The 19979-nt window shown below is 38.4% G+C and overlaps 1 long non-coding RNA gene across 2 annotated transcripts in view; it reads left to right on the top strand.

Moving 5' to 3' along the window:
- Positions 1 to 1506: 1506 nt before the first annotated feature.
- Positions 1507 to 19979, top strand: part of LOC136872039 (uncharacterized) — a 66105-nt gene continuing 47632 nt past the window's right edge. The window contains exons 1-3 of one of the 2 annotated variants that reach the window (XR_010859861.2): positions 1507 to 1763; positions 4078 to 4262; positions 13020 to 13143. This is a non-coding gene — a long non-coding RNA (uncharacterized lncRNA). Of the gene's footprint in view, positions 1770 to 4077; positions 4263 to 13019; positions 13144 to 19979 lie in introns of both variants that reach the window. The other variant, XR_010859860.2, reaches the window with a different exon arrangement.

Raw genomic sequence — 19979 nt, 5'->3', positions numbered from 1 at the left:
GGCGGCTAAGCATACCCATCTTATAGAGCCTTAGTTATCATGGCAACGGCCAAGGCCAAGCGGCACTAGGGAGGTAAATCCAGCTGCTGAGTGTCTTGTCTTCACTCAAGTTCACGCGCCGTACTGTGGGTGGCCAACAGCCGGCGCTTTCGTGAGTTCCCCTGGTTCTCATCAAGTAATGCGAACTCTTGGTGCTCCAAACGCCGTACAAAGAACATTTTCTTTCCGTAAAACCAACAAATGTCATAAGAAAGGTAAATTTTAAAAAATCATTCTGGTAAAAATAAATGGTGAAGTGGCACTTCACCTACTTCACTCGAAAAGCCGTCCCTGTTGTGTTTTGGTAATTCATCGGACAGTTCACATGGAATTATCCAAATACACTGGTTGGAACCACAATCGCCAACTTTTAGTCTTGATGACGGGGACAGGGATGAATACGAGTATATCAATTATTTTTATGGAAGTAAAAACACGATTGCCCCCCGTACCACTATTTGCATCGGGGCAAATTCTCCCCTGGTGTCGGTGCCTATGTTTGGAACTTGTCGATGCTGGTGTCTTGAATTTCATCCTGAACCTTATGGCAAACCTCGCTGCAATAAATTCTTTATATTCAAATCTCTCACCCACCTTGAAACTGTGGGCATGCAATCGTGTGATGCATTCCGCATTGTGAAATAAACTCAAGGTGAGTTATCGATAGCACAAGGCGAGGTAGCTGACAAGATTAGGAAAAGATTACCACGTAAGTTTGAAGAAAATCTTGGATATAAATGAGAAACACTGTGTAAATTTGCCGACATTCTTTGTGGAGATGGAGCCGAATTCGACGAAAATGAACCGGGAATTCCCGCTAATCATTTGACTTTGTTCAAGTATGGCGTCGTTACGTCGTGTGATGTAGATAGAAGTCTAAGAGGTATGTATAAAGTCACCTGTAGCTAAAAAGTAAATGCATTTTTTCTTCATCGATTTTATTTTTATACCATATTTTTAGGGTTTTTTTCGTATCATTTGGTAATTTTTGGGGCATAAATGAATGCATATTTGAGAAGAGGTATCCAGTCCATTTTTAATACAATTCCATTTAATTTACTCTCGTTCAAACAGGACTTTCCTCTTCTTTTGCTTGGAATTTTTCCGAATATGACATAGGTATTCGTATCTTTTAAATATGATTCATGCGAAAATAACTGCTTGATAGTAAGTTGTAGTCGATCGATACTAGCGCTAGAGTCTTTTGTGGTGGTTACCTTATACTTTCATTTCAAAGGTTTACATAATTTTCCTGACAGTTAACTCTATATTCATTGGCATACGTTTGAATTCTGAGAGGAAAGGAATCAAAGGATTTGATCATCAAATTCCATCCGTCAGCAACGAGAGAGTTAGGTGCAGAAGCTTTTCCCAAACTATTTTGGTCATTAAATTTTCAGCTTGTTAGTCGGAGGCCAAGACTGATTGAAAATGACCCGTAAGTACAGAATGTATGGGACGGAGTGTAGAGTTATTACATTTTCCAATTTTGCTCTGTGTATGTTGGGAATTTATTTAGCAAGTTAGTGGTCCTGTGTTTTCCCGTAATGTTCTGTCCTATCGTTAAATTACTTGTTAACGGCTTTGTTTTCTTTCTTGAGCAGAAGTATTTCTGTTGCAATGGTTGGAACTGGGTTATAAAATGCTCTTGTTTATTTTCCCTTTAGATTATCGGATTTGATTGCAGAACTTAACAGAAACGTGATTAATGGCATCGGATTATGGTGAAAGTATTATCTTTTCAGTTCAAAGAATTGTGAAATTATTTCACGGAGTGTTTGTGTATCTTGAAAATTGTGATACATTGTAATTATTTCATATTTTGGTTGAAACTACGTCAGTTTGTCATTATGCCTAATTGTTACTGACAATATTTTAAATATTGGCGTAGATAAAATGCTCGCATCAATTTCTGACGATTTGTATAAACTCAATTTTCTCACCTCGAGTTAAAGTGTGGATCTAGGATTTTTAATTCTGAGAAATTCTTTCTACTCTGTATTTTGAAAATGTAATAGGCTACTTCAGTTTTTTTTTTTTAAACTTGCAGTTGGGGAAAATTAGTTTGCTGTTACGAACAGCAAATGTCTACTGTGGTGGCAGATTGGGGGAAGATTAAGTTTCATGCAACATGAAATGAACTGGTTCCTCAAAGAGTGACAATTTTCACTACCAGAAAGTAGGGTTGTGATAGGCAGGAAAATTGTTCTAGTCTTATTCTGTTGGGTTTGAATTGAGTAGTGGTTAAACAGAAATTTAGCAAGAAGGATTAAGAAAGCCTGTCACAATTAAAAACTATGGCTAATTCAACCAGAATTCCTTGATCATAACTCATATCTTGCAAACTTCTTTAAGCTCATAGCACTTATTTTTAATGCCCTTTACATTTATTATTAAGAGAAATGCACACAATGTGCTTTGGATAATAAATTACTCATTACAAAATTCTAATGTCTGTCGCATTTAGTTAATTGTTGCATGCTGTATTTGGTCTGTGTTGCATCTCTTTGTTTTTCTGATATTCAGTCTAATTGTTGATGTAAATATGAATGTTATTGGGTGAGTAGTGTTAACAATGTTTAATCTGTAATTTCACAAGTACTTTTCATCCAGCCATGCCCTGAAGTAAAAATAATTAAATGATTCGTTCTCTTTGGTCATGTCACATATCACAACAGCATACCAGTATGCTGTAGCATGCATTTTGATTGAAAACTAGCTCAAATACCTGACCACTTAGATATGATTTAACAACATTGAATATTTTGTTGTACATTTTAGATAACTTACCTTCTACAGGAACAGTCTTTCTGTTATTTGTCATTTAATGGCAGATTGTACAGTTGAAAGGTTAGGAGTTGTTGTTATGCTAATCTTGGAGGAGGAAGATTCCTAAAGTTCTTAGTGGGCATCTTCTTTAGAAGCCCGAAAGAAACCATCATCACTCTCAGTCTTGTTCCGCACAAAGAGTCATGGAATAAACTTATATGCTGTTATGCTTGAAGCAGAACCTGAGAAAAATTATATTTTACATTTTGTTTTTCTTGTATACTTTGTTCATAATACTGGGTACAAACTCGGTCTGTTGGAGGTTGTAAAGAACTGCTACATTTTCATTCATGACCTCCCTACTTACTTGCCAAACATTTTTGCCTTCAGGATTGATCAGCGGTAGATTTTTTTGCTATTTCAGCTTCAGTTTTGACAATGTTTATTGAATTTTAATATGCTGTTGGGGTAGAGAACGTCTGTTCAGGAAAGGGAAAAAGCATGAACCAAATGAGCAGTGAGGAAGGTTCTTGCTTTCCCGCCTGTCCGCACGGACTCTGGCTCGACCGCAAAGATGCGTTAGGAGGGGAATAAGGGGAGGAACCACCATGACTGCTATATGTTCAGTATGTTTTTCTTTTTTCATGCTAGAGGTCTGTCTACTGTCAACTCCCCACAGTGGCCTTGAGTTACTGTGCATCTCTTTGTTTAGTTCTTGCTACATCTCCCCACCAGTACATAATCCTGATCTATTTAACTGAACTAAGTTTTAAATGTGACTGTTTAACAGGATGTCAAAATAATGCATGTGTTTTTCTTGTGATAGTTTAGAAATTGGCCTAAGGTAAAAAGCCTGACAAACTGCTAGCCAAAATCAATTAGCCTTGAATGATTTCAAAGAATATAAATTTAATGAACCCAAAATGAAGGTGCATTATATTGTAACTAACAGAACTGAAGATAAAATGCAACTTCACTTTTTATGGGAAGGATCATTTTTTGCAATAATGTTTGTCTTGAAATGAGAATTAATGAGGTTTATATGATCGCTGCGATGTGATGCAAATGTTAGTACAGAAAATTTAACCGCCCGTCTGTTAATTTTTCATACTTAACATTTTGTACGTAAAACATCTATGCACATTCAGTCAGCTTTTGGTGAGGTGTTGCAACCCTCGACTCGAATAACAGTATGCATCCTTTTTGGCGTGGTTGAAATAAGGGTGTGAATATCAACTTGCTGAACTATTTCCCATTCCTCAATAACAGCCAGCTGAAGTTCACTCAGATTTTGGAGACCTCATAGACAAATGCGATATTATCCAACTATATCCCATACATGCTCGGTGAGAAAGGTTGGGGCTACATGCAGGCTACTCCCATGCTGATGATTCCCATCTCTTCCAGGAAGTCTGACATTCGAGCAGCGTGGGATTGAGCATTGTCACATATAGGTATGAAGTTATTGCCTTTACCCTGTTCTTAATTAGGGGCTGCTGTTCAAAGCTCTTCCTGTCCAGTGCATCCTCCTCACCCATTCCCTTCTCTTTTGAGTCCTCTGGCACACAGACTTTCCATCTCTTCTTCTGCCTTCCTCTTGCTAGTCTTCCCATCACTTGCAGGCTGCTTACCCTTGTTCTCTATCATAATGTCATCCTTTTCTCGTGCATCTTCCTTGATATTTCCACAACACCAGACATCTCTCCTGTCGTCTCATTCTATATCATATCCGTCCACATCTTTCCTATCATCCACCACACACGGGAAGTATCAGGTACAGTGTTCTCCCTAGCACCTTTTTAATAGGCGCACCGCCCTGCCGTTTTTACAGAGCGTCCAGCTAACAGAACCTAGATATGTTAGTTTCACAACATTACTGCATATTTGAATCATTGGGTGGTACAAATTAAAATGTAAATACTGTAAAACTGTTTATTTAAATGATAAATCTTCATTATTGTCAGCGTAATTGTATCAGTTACACCGGAGTTCAAATGTTCATCTTTATCACTCATCGTGCGCGAGCAGTGTCTGGATTAACATCGAACCCCATGCGAGCACTAGATTCCGCATGGCATTCCACAACAACCAAGCGGTAAGTCCCGGTGTTACATGATGATGAACGAGCAGCAGAATACGAAGTTCAAAATACTCTTATGTCTTGTTCGTGATAACACTAAAATAGTTCAATTTTGCAGGTAATGTTTACCTGTCTGTTATTGTTAATGCGCTGAGGGAATAAACTGAATTTGGTCATATTAATTCTTTACGTAGTATTTCCCGCTCGGCTGCTAATTCCTGCCACTCTGTTGGCGAAAATTTCTGGGGAGAATACTGAGGTAAGACAGGTCAAAACCTATCTTGAAATTTTTTGACAATCGTTGTACTGTAAATAGGATAGAGTGCAGAGAATTGGCCTCTGGATTTAACTGCAAGACTCCAAAATCATACCTGGAATCCTGGTACACAAGCATGACAGGTGGCGCAGCTGGACATCCCTGAGCCAGCTCGGAGTTATGGTGTGTCGGGACATATATGCATGCAGCAGAAGTGACTGGTATAAATTGCATTATGTTAACACAAGTTTTTGTACACCAAGCACAATTAATTAGAACTTTATTATCGCACTGTTCTTCACAAGTTTCTTCTTCTCTAAACAATATTTAGTGGGCACTACGAACAGTGTGTTCATATCAGGCAGCTGCATTTACAAACACTAAAATTGATCAGTGTTATGTTACAACATTTATGCTGTGTTTCTTTCTAAATTAGTATTCATATTTCAGAAGAGCAAACAGAATAGCTCACATATCTACTTATATCCATTTTTCAAGAAAGTGATGAAGGGAATGGATGATTTTCCGAAACATGTAGGGTAAAATTAATAATTTTCTTTCATTATAAGGTGTATTGACAAGGCGGACTCAAGTAAAACTATTTTAAATTGTTCTGTAATGGATTGAGACATTGCAGCGAGAAGATGGGTAGGTCAGTTGAATTAACGCCAGAAATGAAAGCTGCTGTACTTCCTTATTCATCTGTTGGTCTCAGCACCAGAGAGATAGCCTCTAAGACAGGTTTTAATCAGTCTACGATTTTGAGGTTACTGAAAAATACAAGGAGAAAGGAAATGTTGATCGTGAGAAAGGAAGAGATCGGATAAAGGTGTTTCCTGTCAGTCAGGGTATTGAGAGGGCTTTCGCTCATGGGTCGTCGCCAGTCATAAACTGAACTAAAGTGAGACTGGGAAGAAATGAGACATCTTAGTAACCAGTAAAACTGTAAGAAATAGACTACAGGGAGCTGGACTCTCAGCCCAGCCCAGAAGCCTTTATTGCCCAGACAATGCAACAACAGCAGCTAAAATGGGCAAAAGCTTGTGCAACATTAACACCAGAGATGTAAACAGAGTAATCTTTCCAGATGAGTCCAAATTTAACCTGCATGGCTCAGAAGGAAAAGGGTTTGAGTGCCAAAGGAATGGTGAAGAATTTTTGCCATCATGTATAAAACACACAGTCAAACACCCACAAGGACAGATGGTCTGGGGGTGCATTTCCAGTCACGGAGTAGGTCATCTGGACTTAATAAATGGCACTGTCAACGCGGATGCCTACATAAGCATCCTTGAAATGAAGCTTACGCCAACAGTAAGAGACCAATTTGGAGATTTTTCAGGATGACTCTGCTCCTTGGCACAGAGCTTTGGAGGCGACTCTTGTGATTAATATTTGTATCAAGCATAAAGCAGATGACGTTCGTGGTTAATTATATCATATTTCTACATTTCAAGTAAAATCCTTCCTTAGACAAAATGGGGTTTGAGTGTTAGTGTGGCCTGGAAATAGCCCTAATCTCAATCCTATTGAGAACTTTTGGTAGGTTATGGGAGATGCTGGCACCAAAAATAAGCCACGGAATAAATGGGAACTGCTGGAGACTCTTGTGCGTGTGTGGTTTCATGAACTGAGTGAAGATTACATTATAAAGTTAATTCTTTCAATGCCTTCACACTGCCAATCAGTGATTAAGGTGCGTGGTGGAACAACAAAGTATTTAATGGCAAAAGTGCATTCATATGAGGCAGCTGCATTTCACTGCCGTCTCAATCATCCTATACTGCCTGCTCTATGTGAGGCTTTTTGCGACTAGGCTACGACAAAATTTCTCTGCTAGATGGCAGGCATAGAAGTACAATCTTCCAAACTTATTCTAATGACGACGGCCAACAAAACACTATGCAGTATGGTCGTATGTTCACTGAAGCTCGTAGATTACATCAACCATATTAAATATCGGCAATATTACCTTATGAAGTTGCAGTTGGCCTCTTCATGCACAATTTAAAGATTTTCCTGGAAGAAGGCTTGGAATGGTACCGTACTTTTTGTGTTCTTGCCAATGCAGTATCAGTTAAGAGGTCTTATGAACTTGATTAGGATAATATCACTAAGTTTGCTGATGTTCCTTCACCTCACACTGTAACAAAACACATTTTGAAAGGGAAGACATCGCAAGTCCTCGCATTACGCTAATACGTTTAAAAAACTTCGACAATGGGGCATAGCAGCTTAAACGAACTCCCGTAGATACTTCACCAGAGCAACAAAACAAGGTTTTGGGTATCAAACTCCTCCTTTGCCCTGATGTATAATCAGTTCCATTTAGCTGTGTCGAAGCTCTAGGCAGTGAGATGTTGCAGACGCAAATGTCATACTTCATCCTCTCTTCAACACGAACAAAGTACCCACAAATTAGGATTTGATTTCCTGTTTCTAGTTTGATTGGGATATTTGAGGTTGTCCAAAATGTCTAAACATGAAGACGCTGGTTTTGTGATTGTCACAATTCTTATCACAAGGAATCCACTATCCTCTACGGCTTCAATCACCTTCTGAAAAAAAAAAAAAAAAAAATCTGCAGCCTGTTTCCAGTCATTCAACCGGGTCAGGAATGGAATGAATGAAGCCGCCATCTACCGGTGAGGATAGGAATTGTCAGCTGCCGAAGCCTGTCGCGCTCATCTGGGGCAATGATTAATGAATGACAAATGAAATGATATTCAAGAGTGTTGCTGGAATGAAATTACTGACAGGGAAAACCGGAGTGCCCGGAGAAAACCCTGTCCCGTCTCCACTTTGCCCAGCACAAATCTCCCATGGAGTGACCGGTTTTTGAACCACGGAGCCCAGCGGTGAGAGCCCGGCGCACTGCCGCCTGAGTCACGAATGCTCCATCACCTTCTGAAATAAGGTGTAAGGGCATAGATGCAATTACTTCCATTATTAGGTCCTTGCCTAAATAAAGCCGACAGCCGCTTTTCTCTTTAATTCCCTTCTAGACAGTATTTCATGGAGTCTTATCTTTTGTGGCTGCGAACCACCTTGCCGAGATTGGCAAATGGTACACAACAGTTGAATTCGGTGAAAGAATCTGAAGTTTCAGTTCTACAAAAAAATATACCTTGCACAAACGGAAAGAAACAAGTACACCTTAAAATCACTTTTGAAATATCTATAAGCATAAACATGATTAATTAATTTCACAGTTCTATGCAAAATATCTCTTGTACGAACTGAAGTGACCAGACACGTGCGTCTACTACTGCGCTCTTACGGTGACTTGAAGAAATATTGGTATTCACGCCTTTCCTGTGTTAAACTAGTGGCATAGAGCAGACAGTATAAGAGGATCAAGACGGCGGTGCTGCATTTACAAACACTAAAATTGTTCAGTGTTATGTTACAACATTAATATGCAGTGTTTCTTTCTAAATTAGTATTCATATTTCAGAAGAGCAAACAGAATAGCTCACATATCCCTTTCATCCATTTTTCAAGAAAGTGTTAAATTATAAAAAACAAACCTTTTTATAGAAACATGAAGAGCAAAATAAAATTGACAAAAATTATTGCATATATTCAATTCTGATAGAAATGGAGAGAAATAAGGCCAATTCAGCTCAGTTATTCAATGATTATAACAAAAATTGTTAGTTATAGAAGGTGATGCAATAAATATTTCCACCACTATATTGGTATTGCCAGGCAGGGGTGTCATCTATCTTTGATATTGATGGTGGATGTGCTTAGAATACTTTTCAGAGTTTATCTTCTTGACATCTAGGCTCTGAACCGTGCCTGTGGCATGTTCACATAGGTGACATTTCTCTATGCAATTGGTTTGTATCAGCCTCATTTCCCAATAACTTGTGTATCTCTAGTAATGTCCAGTAGAGGGCAGCACCCTCAGCGGTAAAACAGGGAGATCGTTCATTTTACGAGACCGGTAACTTTTTTCTCTTTGAAGCTCATCTTTTTGTTGTGTATGTGGCAGATAACAATGGAAGCCACGATGATCGAGGTGGCGTTTTTGTCATAAATATTCATTTTACGTCTTCAAGCTTTGGACATACATGCATTTTTCTTTTAATTTAAACCATTAATTATTACAGGTATGTTGGTTTGTTTTAAATCTTTGGTTTTGCGATGATTCATTGCTTACTTTCACAGTTGGTTGACATGCACCTTTCCTGCTCCGTTGTGTGATATGGTTTGTGTGAGTGTGACTTTGTGATCTTGTGATGCTGGCAAATGGGTCCCTGTGTGGGTATGTTTTGGTGCACTGCGTGCTTTTATAAGTCATCCAAATAATAAGCCCTTCGTCTCAACTCAAAGCTACATTCAGGTCGCATGCGGTGCGCAACACTGATGGAGTTGAATAAAGTATTCAACCACCCGGCCTGAAAAAATTAATTGCACGCTACACGCTAATGCTTGAAATTTGTGAGACCTGTTGGTGATGACTGTGTGGATCATTTGTGCCAAACCACCCCTATACTATCCCCAAGAAAAATCAATACTATGATATTAAACCGAAAGTAACGCATACATCGGGAATAACTGAGGCGTCGACCCCGGCTAGGAAAGGCCGAGACATAGCCCTGAGCTCGAAATGACCCTCGTCGGTGAACAAGGGGTGAAACTACAACTACCAGCAATAAAAAACAGAATGAATTAAATTTAGGGTTTATTAATAAGATTGAAATCAAATATTGAACAAGAATAGAACCCATGATTGAAAATAAAAAGAATGTAATGGTTATTAACAAGAACGTACCTTTCAGAAATGAATATCTCCATATCAAGGCGTGAGCTCAATTACACTTGTTTCAATACTCAATCACACATATTAATAAGCTCAGCGCCTTCCAACACCACCTTCATTACATCATAGGGCAGCGTAATTACCATTCTCACATCTCAGTTTAGGTCGCCCCTTTTACAAGAAGCCTTTCCATTCATAACACATCTTACACCATTATGCAATCAATATCAATAGCTCGTCAACAACTCGCCCAGCACGGAGAACAAAAGGCAGATAAAAAGAATGGAGATATAGGTACGAGACTGTGAGAGACATCGCTGGACCAAATCAAAGATGATAGATCAAAGAATACTACAGGCATGCGCAAAACAGAATACACGCAGCAAACATGGCAGCCACTCGAGCGAGCACACGCCACGGGACCAAAATTAGATAAACAAAACTGTACCGAGAACAACATAGGACACAGATATAAACAAAAGCAATAAATCAGGTCGACAGACATATCACCTTTTCTCTCCCCTCTCATTAACACACACACACATCCAGCATTCACACACATGAGAATATTGGGAAATACGGCCTTTTGGATAACAGTCAAATACAATTCAGAAATTATGACCCACACGGTCATCACCAACAGGTCTCACATATTTCAAGCATTAGCGTGCACCGTGCGATCAGTTTTTACGGGCGGGGTGGTTGAATACCAAATCCATCAGTGTTGCGCGCCTCGTACGACCTGAATGTAGCTTTGAGTCGAGATGAAGGGCTTATTATTGGGATGACGAAGTATAAAAGCACGCAGTGCACTAAAACGTACCCACACAGAGACCCATTTGCCAGCATCACAAGATCACAGTCACACTCGCACAAACCATATCATACAACAGAGCAGGAAAGGTGCATGTCAACCAACTGTGAAAGTAAGCAATGAATCATCGCGAAACCAAAGATTTAAAACAAACCAACATACCTGTAATTATCAATAGTTTAAAAGAAAAATGCATGTATGTCCAAAGCTTGAAGACTTAAAATGAATATTTATGACACAAAAACGCCACCGCGATCATCGTGGCTTCCATTGTTATCTGCCACATACACAACAAGATGAGCTTCAAAGAGAAAAACGTTACCGCTCTCGTAAAAAGAACGATCTCCCTGTGTTACTGCTGAAGGTGCTGTCCTCTGCTGGACATCACTAGAGATACATAAATTATTGGGAAATGTGGCTGATACAAGCCATTTGCATAGAGAAATGTCACCTATGTGAACATGCCACAGGCACGGTTCAGCTCAGATTGAGTTGGCTTTAGGTGGTCACTCCATCTTTGAATATAGATAGCCCTACAGTTACTCTGTAGTGGTGGCTGAAAATGTCATCAGCATACAGCAATGTCCAAAGAACACCCCAATACAGAGACTGCTGGTGAAACTGGTGCCTGCCCTTAATGAAGAATATACGTTCTAATTATATTAATGCTGAGTAGTACTGGGCTGTGTCCTCTGTCCTAGTCCATCTTTTTTACCAAAGTTGCTGTTGAAGTCCTGGCTCATTACCCTTCGCCTAGGCCTTCTCTATTTATTTATTTAGGAAGGGGAGTTAGGGATTGGAATAACTTACCAAGGGAAATATTCAGTAATTTTCCAATTTCTTTGCGATCATTTAAGAAAAGGCTAGGAAAACAACAGATAGGGAATCTGCCACCTGGGCGACTGCCCTAAATGCAGATCAGTAGTGATTGATATTGATGACTCCTTCAGAGGTGGTGTCCCAATATTTTGAAACTCCCTGCAATTGGGCTGCCCGTTCGTCTGCATGTTCTGTTTTTGGAGGTGTGTCAGCCCCCTTCAGTCACCAGGATATTTTCGGCTCCCACCTAGAGTAATTTTGATCAAAAGTTCAAAATATTTACATGTAGATATGTGCGGGAATGGTACTGTTAAGTAGTCGAACAAAAGTTTCCATTGAAAGCAGGACTGATAAGATCAGGAGCATTTTCTGCTGTGTATGTACATTTGAAAAAAATACGCATTTCATCTTTTCATTTCGTAAACAATTTAACTTGCAAGAAAACAGGAGGAATTGTCCAACTTTTGGAAAATTTCAGTGAGATGCATTAAGATTGGAGGATGATATTGATCCCATTGAACTGACATTTAAAAAAATTGTTTTTTTGTAGAACATGGTACCCAGTATAAACTCTCAGCATGACGGAATGTTAACTTGTTGCAGAATAATTCTTGGTTGTACTTCCAAGATTTTGTGGATAATGGTGCAGGATATCTCGGCTGGGAGTTTTGAGGAATTTTCTCTTTGAATATCATTAATTTTTCACAACTGCATTGCACCAAAATAAACTTTCAACATTTTTAGTTGCTTAGGTCATATGGTTACGTACCAAACAGATGTTCAGTACATAACATAAATGGCCAACCGGACACCAGTCAGATCAAACGTGCAACCTCCCGATTTTGTGTCTGCTGCTCTACTGTTAATCTATGGTGGCCTACGTCATGCATGTTCTGTTGAAAAGTGTCCGAGCTACAGCGTGTGCACTTGTCACCTGCTGTGTGCCAGTTCAATGAATGTTTAATTTTCATGGCTGCATTGTACTCTTAAGTATACTTTTAACTTACTAGGTCATGTTCAGTGCATATGCATACTTAGAGCTATTCAGTGCAGAACAAAAATTCATCCATCGGATACGAATAATACCAACTATATTGGTATTATAAATTTATTCATTTGGAACAAATACTTCAGGTTCCCTATGGGAATCCATATCTTTATTATGGGATGCAAACTTGCAACCTTGTGATTTCACATCAGATGCTCTACAATTGAGCTATGGTGGTCTAGGTAATGTTTGTTCTGCTGGAAAGAAACTGAGCTTCTGGTCTGGTACTACATAAAATTGGAAGGTTGTGGGTTCAGATCTCACTCTTATCTGGTTGGCCATTTTTGTTCTGTACTTAAAATCTCTTCAGTACTATATGTACTAAACATGCCAAATAAGTTAAAAGTTTATTTCACTATTTTTCTGTGTTATTTATGGTAATTTGCTGAAATTCAGAGTACATTTTCTCATCCTCCTTTTCAGGAGGTAACCAACGTGAACTGGCTCGCATGAAGAACCAGAAAAAATTGCAAGACATGCAGAAGAAGAAAGGTGCCAATGATAAGGATTCAAACAAAGGCATGTCTTTAGAGGCGCGTAAGTTGAGGTATATAATTTCTAGAGTTTTTTCCAAGTGTTTTAATTTTTTTCTTACAGTCTTACTGTTTATTTTTGGCATTTTAAATTATATTCCGCACTGCTTTGCTTCTAAATTGATGTTTTGGTCAATTTTGGCTCTGTCATCTAACCAATCCCAAGCTGTCATTCATATTGACTTGTATCGGCAGAGTGCGATCGTGAAACCTAGTTGCCAACTCTGTTTACATTCACCACGTGGTTAACCTTCTCGCTCAGTGTATATGGTATTTGGTATGGTTCGCGATCTTTTACCTTTTTCTTCTGTAATTTGTGTTTTTAATATCAGTCTTTTAACTCTCTAGTATAGAACAGTATAATTTAGTAAAATAGAGGTTTAGTAGTTCAGTGTTTAAAAAATCTGTAGTTTTATTTACGTCCATGTATTGGTTAGTGTATTTAGTTCGTGCGTGTTTAGAAAGTCACTGTAGTTTGGGAAAGACAAGTGACAAGAAAGTGACTCTTGAGATCAGTGGAGTGTTCTCTTTGTAGGCCATAACCTCCTTCCTGTGCCAGCCAAAGGGGTGAGTGATGCAGAGGTGCCAACTAATACGGATTGTCCGTAATTATTACGGATTTCACCTCATGAATACGGAATTACGGTCAAATGGGAAATTGTTACGGGAAAGGTGACATTATCACGAAAAATTTTTCTCAAGAAAGAAGGAAAAAGGAACAGAAGATAAAACATTCAAATAATTTGAACAGTGTTACCAAGTCAAACATTTTTTAAAACTTTTAACTGCAAACAGACATTTTAATGTAACAAAATGAAATTTTTAACAACTATTCAAATAAATAGACATTGTTTTTAAGCTGACCAACCATGTAATCATCCGTTCTCATATCATTAACACACTAACCCCTACATTGTTTTTAATATCATTTAATTTAATTGGTATTTGTAGTAGCGGCTACAGTGCGGAGATTTGCCACTGCAGCGCAACGATCGCTTTGGATGAACAGGTAGCATTGTTTATACTAGGTGCGCGCGTTTTTACTTGTAGCGGGAGTGATTTATTTTAGTATAACTATAGTTTGGAATATAGTGTGTGAAAATGCTGTCTTGCTTTGTGCCGGGGTGTTGATCTGGTTACAGGTTAGGTGAATGTGAAAGTTTCTTCTCACCACCTCAAAATCAGCAGCATTTCACCGAGTGAGCTAGAGCGATCCCAAGAAAGGATATGTAGCTTACGCATAAGTCTAGGATGTGTGTCATTTTGCGGAAGATCTTATTTTGAAGGTAGCCTTTATTATTTATTATTATTATTATTATTATTATTATTATTATTATTGGAGAAAAAGTTAAAGCGGGAGCTGTCCCTCACATTTTTCCAAACCGACTGTCCTATTTAAGCATGTCCATGAAAATTCGAAAACTCCCACTGAAACGAGAGTTACTCAAAGAACATGTTGGAAATGACAATATTAACAGTAGTATCTTAGAATGTAATGGACTAAATTTTCCCTCTACATCTAAAAAACTTAATAGTTTGCCCTATAGAGTAGCTGATAGTGATGATGAAGATGCTGCTTCTAGAACTATTCTAAATTTGAGGAGGCAAGGAATTTAATTAGAACCAAAAATAAATTTCATGCAGAGCTAAATTAAAGCAGATTACAAATAGTCAGTGTGTCAAGTGAAGCTGAAGAGTCTTAAGTTCCTTACCAAGAAACAAAACATAATTGTGGACACAATGCTCAAAAAATGTAACACCGGACCCAAAGGTACCATATGCGTTATTCTAATTAATTTATATTAGATAGTTTGCTTTTGAAAATCATTTCCTGAAGGTTATAGACATTGTTTGACCCATGAGTTACTTCCTCTCCCTATCGAAGCTCATTTGAGATGACTGTGCAAAGGGTTCTAATGTAATTATGGTGTTAATATATGCCGTGAATGCAATTAAAGATTTTTATTTAAACGAGCAAGACGAAGGCAAGCGACTAGGAATAGTGATTTTTAATGAAGTGAAATTGAGAGAAGACATTAGATTTAATACAATTACACTGACAGTTGACTTTTTTTTTTCAATTTGCTTTACATCGCACCGACACAGATAGGTCTTATGGCGACGATGGGATAGGAAAGACCTAGAAGTGGGAAGGAAGCGGTCGTGGCCTGAATTAAGGTACAACCCCAGCATTTGCCTTGTGTGAAAATGGGAAATCACGGAAAACAATCTTCAGGGCTGCCAACGGTGGTATTCGAACCCACTATCTCCCAGATGCAAGCTCACAGCCGCGCAGACAACTTGCCCGGTGTTTGTTGATTTAAATGAAACTTCCTATGACAAGAAGAATGTCCTTGCCAATCGCGCACTTGTATTTATGTTTGTCTCTTTGTTGCACAGCTGGATCCAGCCTGTAGCAGTGTATGTTAGCAAGAATGCAACTTCTGGAGATCTACAGCTAAAATAATAATTCAGGTCATAATTCAATTGGAACAAGCTGGGGTGAAAGTAATTGGCTTTACGTGTGATGGAAGTCAGATCATCAAAGGCAAGTGTGGGCATTTTCTGATTCCGTGCATATGTTGAAGTGCATACGTTATTATTTCCACGATAACGTTCTTTGCCGTATAAAGGCTAAGAGGTTGCACCTTACTGTGTCCAGTAGAGGCGTATTAAAATTCTCTGTCAACTCAGATGATCTCAGGGTATAGTTATGTAAGTACAGTGGAACCTCGATTATCCATTCCCGGGAAATACGTTTTCCCGGAATATGCATTCAAATTACATGGTCCCGCGAGCATCGTAATTAAATCACGTTGTAAAAGTCCCGCATTATCCGTTCCTCGAAGAAACGATTTCCCAGATCAACCGTCCAGAAATTCCAGTCCCATCAACGCTAAATCCTCGATCAATCGTTTTTTAATAAACTGTATCTCACGAAAGGACGGCTATGGCATATTTATGGATCTTGGCGTTAACGCCCCGTCACTGCGATAATTAAAGCAAGTACTGTTCCCGTACTGGAAAAGCGATCGGCGGTGAACTTGCATAAGGGACCACCTTAGCATCGCATTCGGGTGGTATTGTTTAGAGAATCTCGGAAAATCATAAAGCAGAAAGTGGCCACAACAATAATTGCAAGGAGACACGGCGCATTTCGACAGCTTTGCTTGAAGACGGAACGAGTTTCGTCGAATGTTCGCACTTATAAAACGTCCATATTATGTCCAGGGTTAGATGTTTATATTTTTACTTTTTTTTCGTTCGTACTGCCGAAGAGGTTTTCGGCACTTTGCTCAGGGCACTGCAGAGTAACTGGGCTTTCAGGCAGGAATCGAAACTGCTCCTTCTTAAAACAAATTCAGTATTTTTGATATTATCCTACATGATTATGTTAGCGAGACCAAAACAGATGTTGCACCTTACATTACAAAAAAAAAAAAGCCATGGGAGGTTTTGGCATTGCCTATTACTGTAAGACTGGAAATTTTACGTTTTCATGTTAAAATACCAAAAAACCGCAGTTGTTTTATTTGCGCACGTTACATTTTAAATGGTTGGTATCATTTCAAACTCGTACTGACATGTGCAGCGAGCGCGCTTTACAGATGACCTCAAGGTCACGAATAACCGTAATTTCTGAAGTTTTGATATTTCTTTTATCTTTCCAATTTGATTGGATTTGTGACGCGCAGAATTGAATATAATGCATTTGAGAACTTTTAAGAATCGATACTTACATTTGAAACCATGTTTTCGAGTTCAACATAACCTTTAAAAAGTCGATGTAGACCTAATTTGCACGGTATGAGATTTTCAGAAACTGACTACGAACAGTATACCGGGGACCAAATTACAATGAAAGATTAAGAAATGAACGGGTTTCGCTATCATTTTGGGTGCTTTTGTATCTAATGTGCTTTATTTTATTAGATGAGAGAATTAAAAACTACTTGTGGTCGATTGTCGTTTGGCTTGGCATTATTAGATTTTTCGAAGAGTTTGGCTAGGCTAATCAAAGTTGCTGAACTGAAAGTTGTTTTCACAGGAAACTGACGAAGAGTCCCCTGTAAAACTGAATATAAAGTCTCGAGATTTTGAACTCGCGTATCGGTAATTAATGCGGTTTCGCGGTCTAACATGCCCGCCTCCCATCCAGAGGGCCCGGGTTCGATTGCGACAAGGTCAGGCAATTTTACCTGGATATAAGTGTGATTCCAGGTCCACTCAGCCTACGTGATTACCTTTAATTGTGCAGCTATCTAATGGTGAGATGGCGACCCCGACCTACAGAGCGAGGAATATCGGCCGAGAGGATTCGTCGCACTGACCATGTGCACCTCGTAATCTGCAGGCCTTCGGGCTGAACAGCGGTCGCTTGGCAGGCAAAGTCCCACTGGGGCTGTAGTTTGGTTTGGTTTAGGAGTTTTTGTAAGATTATAATTATACATATTTCATTTTTGTGATGTTTAGCCAAATTGTTGATGGTTTTCATTCATTCCCGGATGTTCCGTTTTCCCGTGTTGTACGTTTTATTTTCATGGTCCCTCGAAAAACGGAGAATCGAGGTTTCACTGTATCTTCGCTTAACGTGGGATCTGAGGAGTGGTACGGTGCTCCTAAAATAATAGCCTATCAATACCTCAGATGGGTGTCTCCACCCTACGTACCAGATTAAATGACTTAAAGAAACAAGAATCGCATCTCACATCTATAAACTTATTCTACAGCTCCTACCTATAAATAACTTCACCACACATGGTTTATCTTAACTATATGGTTTATTAAAGTTAAATAAATGTCTTGGAAAGAAAATTAAAATAACGGCTCATTTCATAACTCTTGAAAATCAAATAAATCACATGGGAATAGTTCTATTTACAAGTAGGGTACGTCTTCGTTTTCCAAGTATGATCATCCCTTGCTTGACATGAGCTAACCTAACATATAACTTTTTATTCCAGTGACTGAAGTTATTTATTTCAAATAATATCCACTGACATGCTGACTTCTCTTAAAAGAATCTTATTTACAATGTATCTACCAATTTCCTAAATTTGAAATTATTTTGGACCACTAAATTGCTTTTCCAACATGATTATTTATGACTACCTTGGAATGATATGCTAAGTTTCACAGTTTTCGTTGCCAAGCAAAATCTTGCATCTACTAGCTTAACCGTAATTTACTTGAATACTTCAATCATATGTCATAACCTCAGAAAGTGAAAGTCTTTAACAGAACTCTAATTCTATTCATTCTTAATTGATTACAGTTCTCATCTGGAAACATATGTCCAACTATCAATGTAGTATAACACTCCTCTTACGTGATTTCAGCTCTTAAAATCCATTGAACAGCTTAATTAAGACTACCGATATCAGCATTAATTCTTTCAACCATATACAGTGTATATTATCATATGAAACACACATATGGGGTGTTTTATCATGGGTAACTCATAACATAATTTTATTTCATGAATTTGGTTATAATAAGATGGACTTGGCTTTACATTCACTAACCTAGGTCTCCTTTGCTCCCTCGATGAGATTTCCTTTGATCTCCGTACTGCCTGTACAAGACACAGGCCTAAGCTACACGTCTCATTTACTTTAGTGTATGGCCTGTACAAACAAGTAGAGTACAGAAATAAATTGTATACATATTTACATACAAGAAAATAATTAACAAGAAAAGACTCCTTACAACTGAATGTCGGGATCATATCTCATTAATTCCATCTCTTCTGTGCCTTCCTAACATCGGTTCTCTTTGATTATTCATTTCCTTCAATTCAACACGTAGCTTACTTATTTCAACCATAATCCTCTCTTAACGTATCCATTTCCTCTTTATCTCAATCTCTTCTCATAGACATATTTCCCTCGATGTAGAATACTCAACCGTATAATTATGATTTCCAAATAAACATTAGGTTTCTCTATCCAACTGATCTTTTTCTGTCGTAGTAAACTTTACCTATTCATAATATCAATGGCAGGATTTCTACGGCTGTTGCATTGTATTCTGATTTATACACATTGAAAGTTACTCCAGTCTTATGTATCGATTCTAACGTAGCTTATTCGCGAGAGCTTGACTTTTAGGTTACACTTCACTGAATATATCAACACTACAGGTACATACCTTCGGTTACAAATTCCAAACATTGTTTTGCGTTAATTCAATTAAAAATTGTAATTTAGGAAAACTTATCATTCTCCGGCCCAGGACGATTCATCAGCAATCCATTGTAGGGCTGTTGCACTCGGCCGGTTGGAAACCAAAGATCAGCTTGTTTCACGTTCTGCATCAGGTGGGCTGGATCCATTGTCAAATACATCTCCAAGACTGCCCACTGCACATCTAGTAGTACATTATACCGTTCTTCTTGCTTGAGCTCACGATAACAGAATACAAATATGAGATACGGAAATTCATAGCAATATTTTTAATAAGTTGACAATATATAACTGCTTTTCTGTTTTTGATATTCAATGAAGACTGCTTTCAATTATTCTATATTAGGTTCAGTACTGCTTCGGTCTCTATTTTATTTACAAGAGAGCGAGATTTTGTTAATCTGCTCGTTTTTGTCGTGTTATTTTTCCTTGTTCTTCCTTCCTGGATTTATCATTTGAATTATGCTTGGCAATTTTGGTATTCTGCCGGTAACTACTACTTCGGTTCTCGTATGATGTCTTGCTTTGCTTATTAAGGTTTTCTCTTTTATTGTGAGAACACTGTTTCTTTAAAATAAATGTACTTCTATGCTTTCTGTTTTTCTTGCTTGAAAAATACTTTTTTTCTCTGCAATTAAACGCAATTGACAAACGTGTCCTCCATT

This window comes from Anabrus simplex, chromosome 4, assembly GCF_040414725.1.
Source record: "Anabrus simplex isolate iqAnaSimp1 chromosome 4, ASM4041472v1, whole genome shotgun sequence".
NCBI classification, from domain to species: domain Eukaryota; kingdom Metazoa; phylum Arthropoda; class Insecta; order Orthoptera; family Tettigoniidae; genus Anabrus; species Anabrus simplex.
This window is presented reverse-complemented; position numbering and strand designations above follow the sequence as displayed.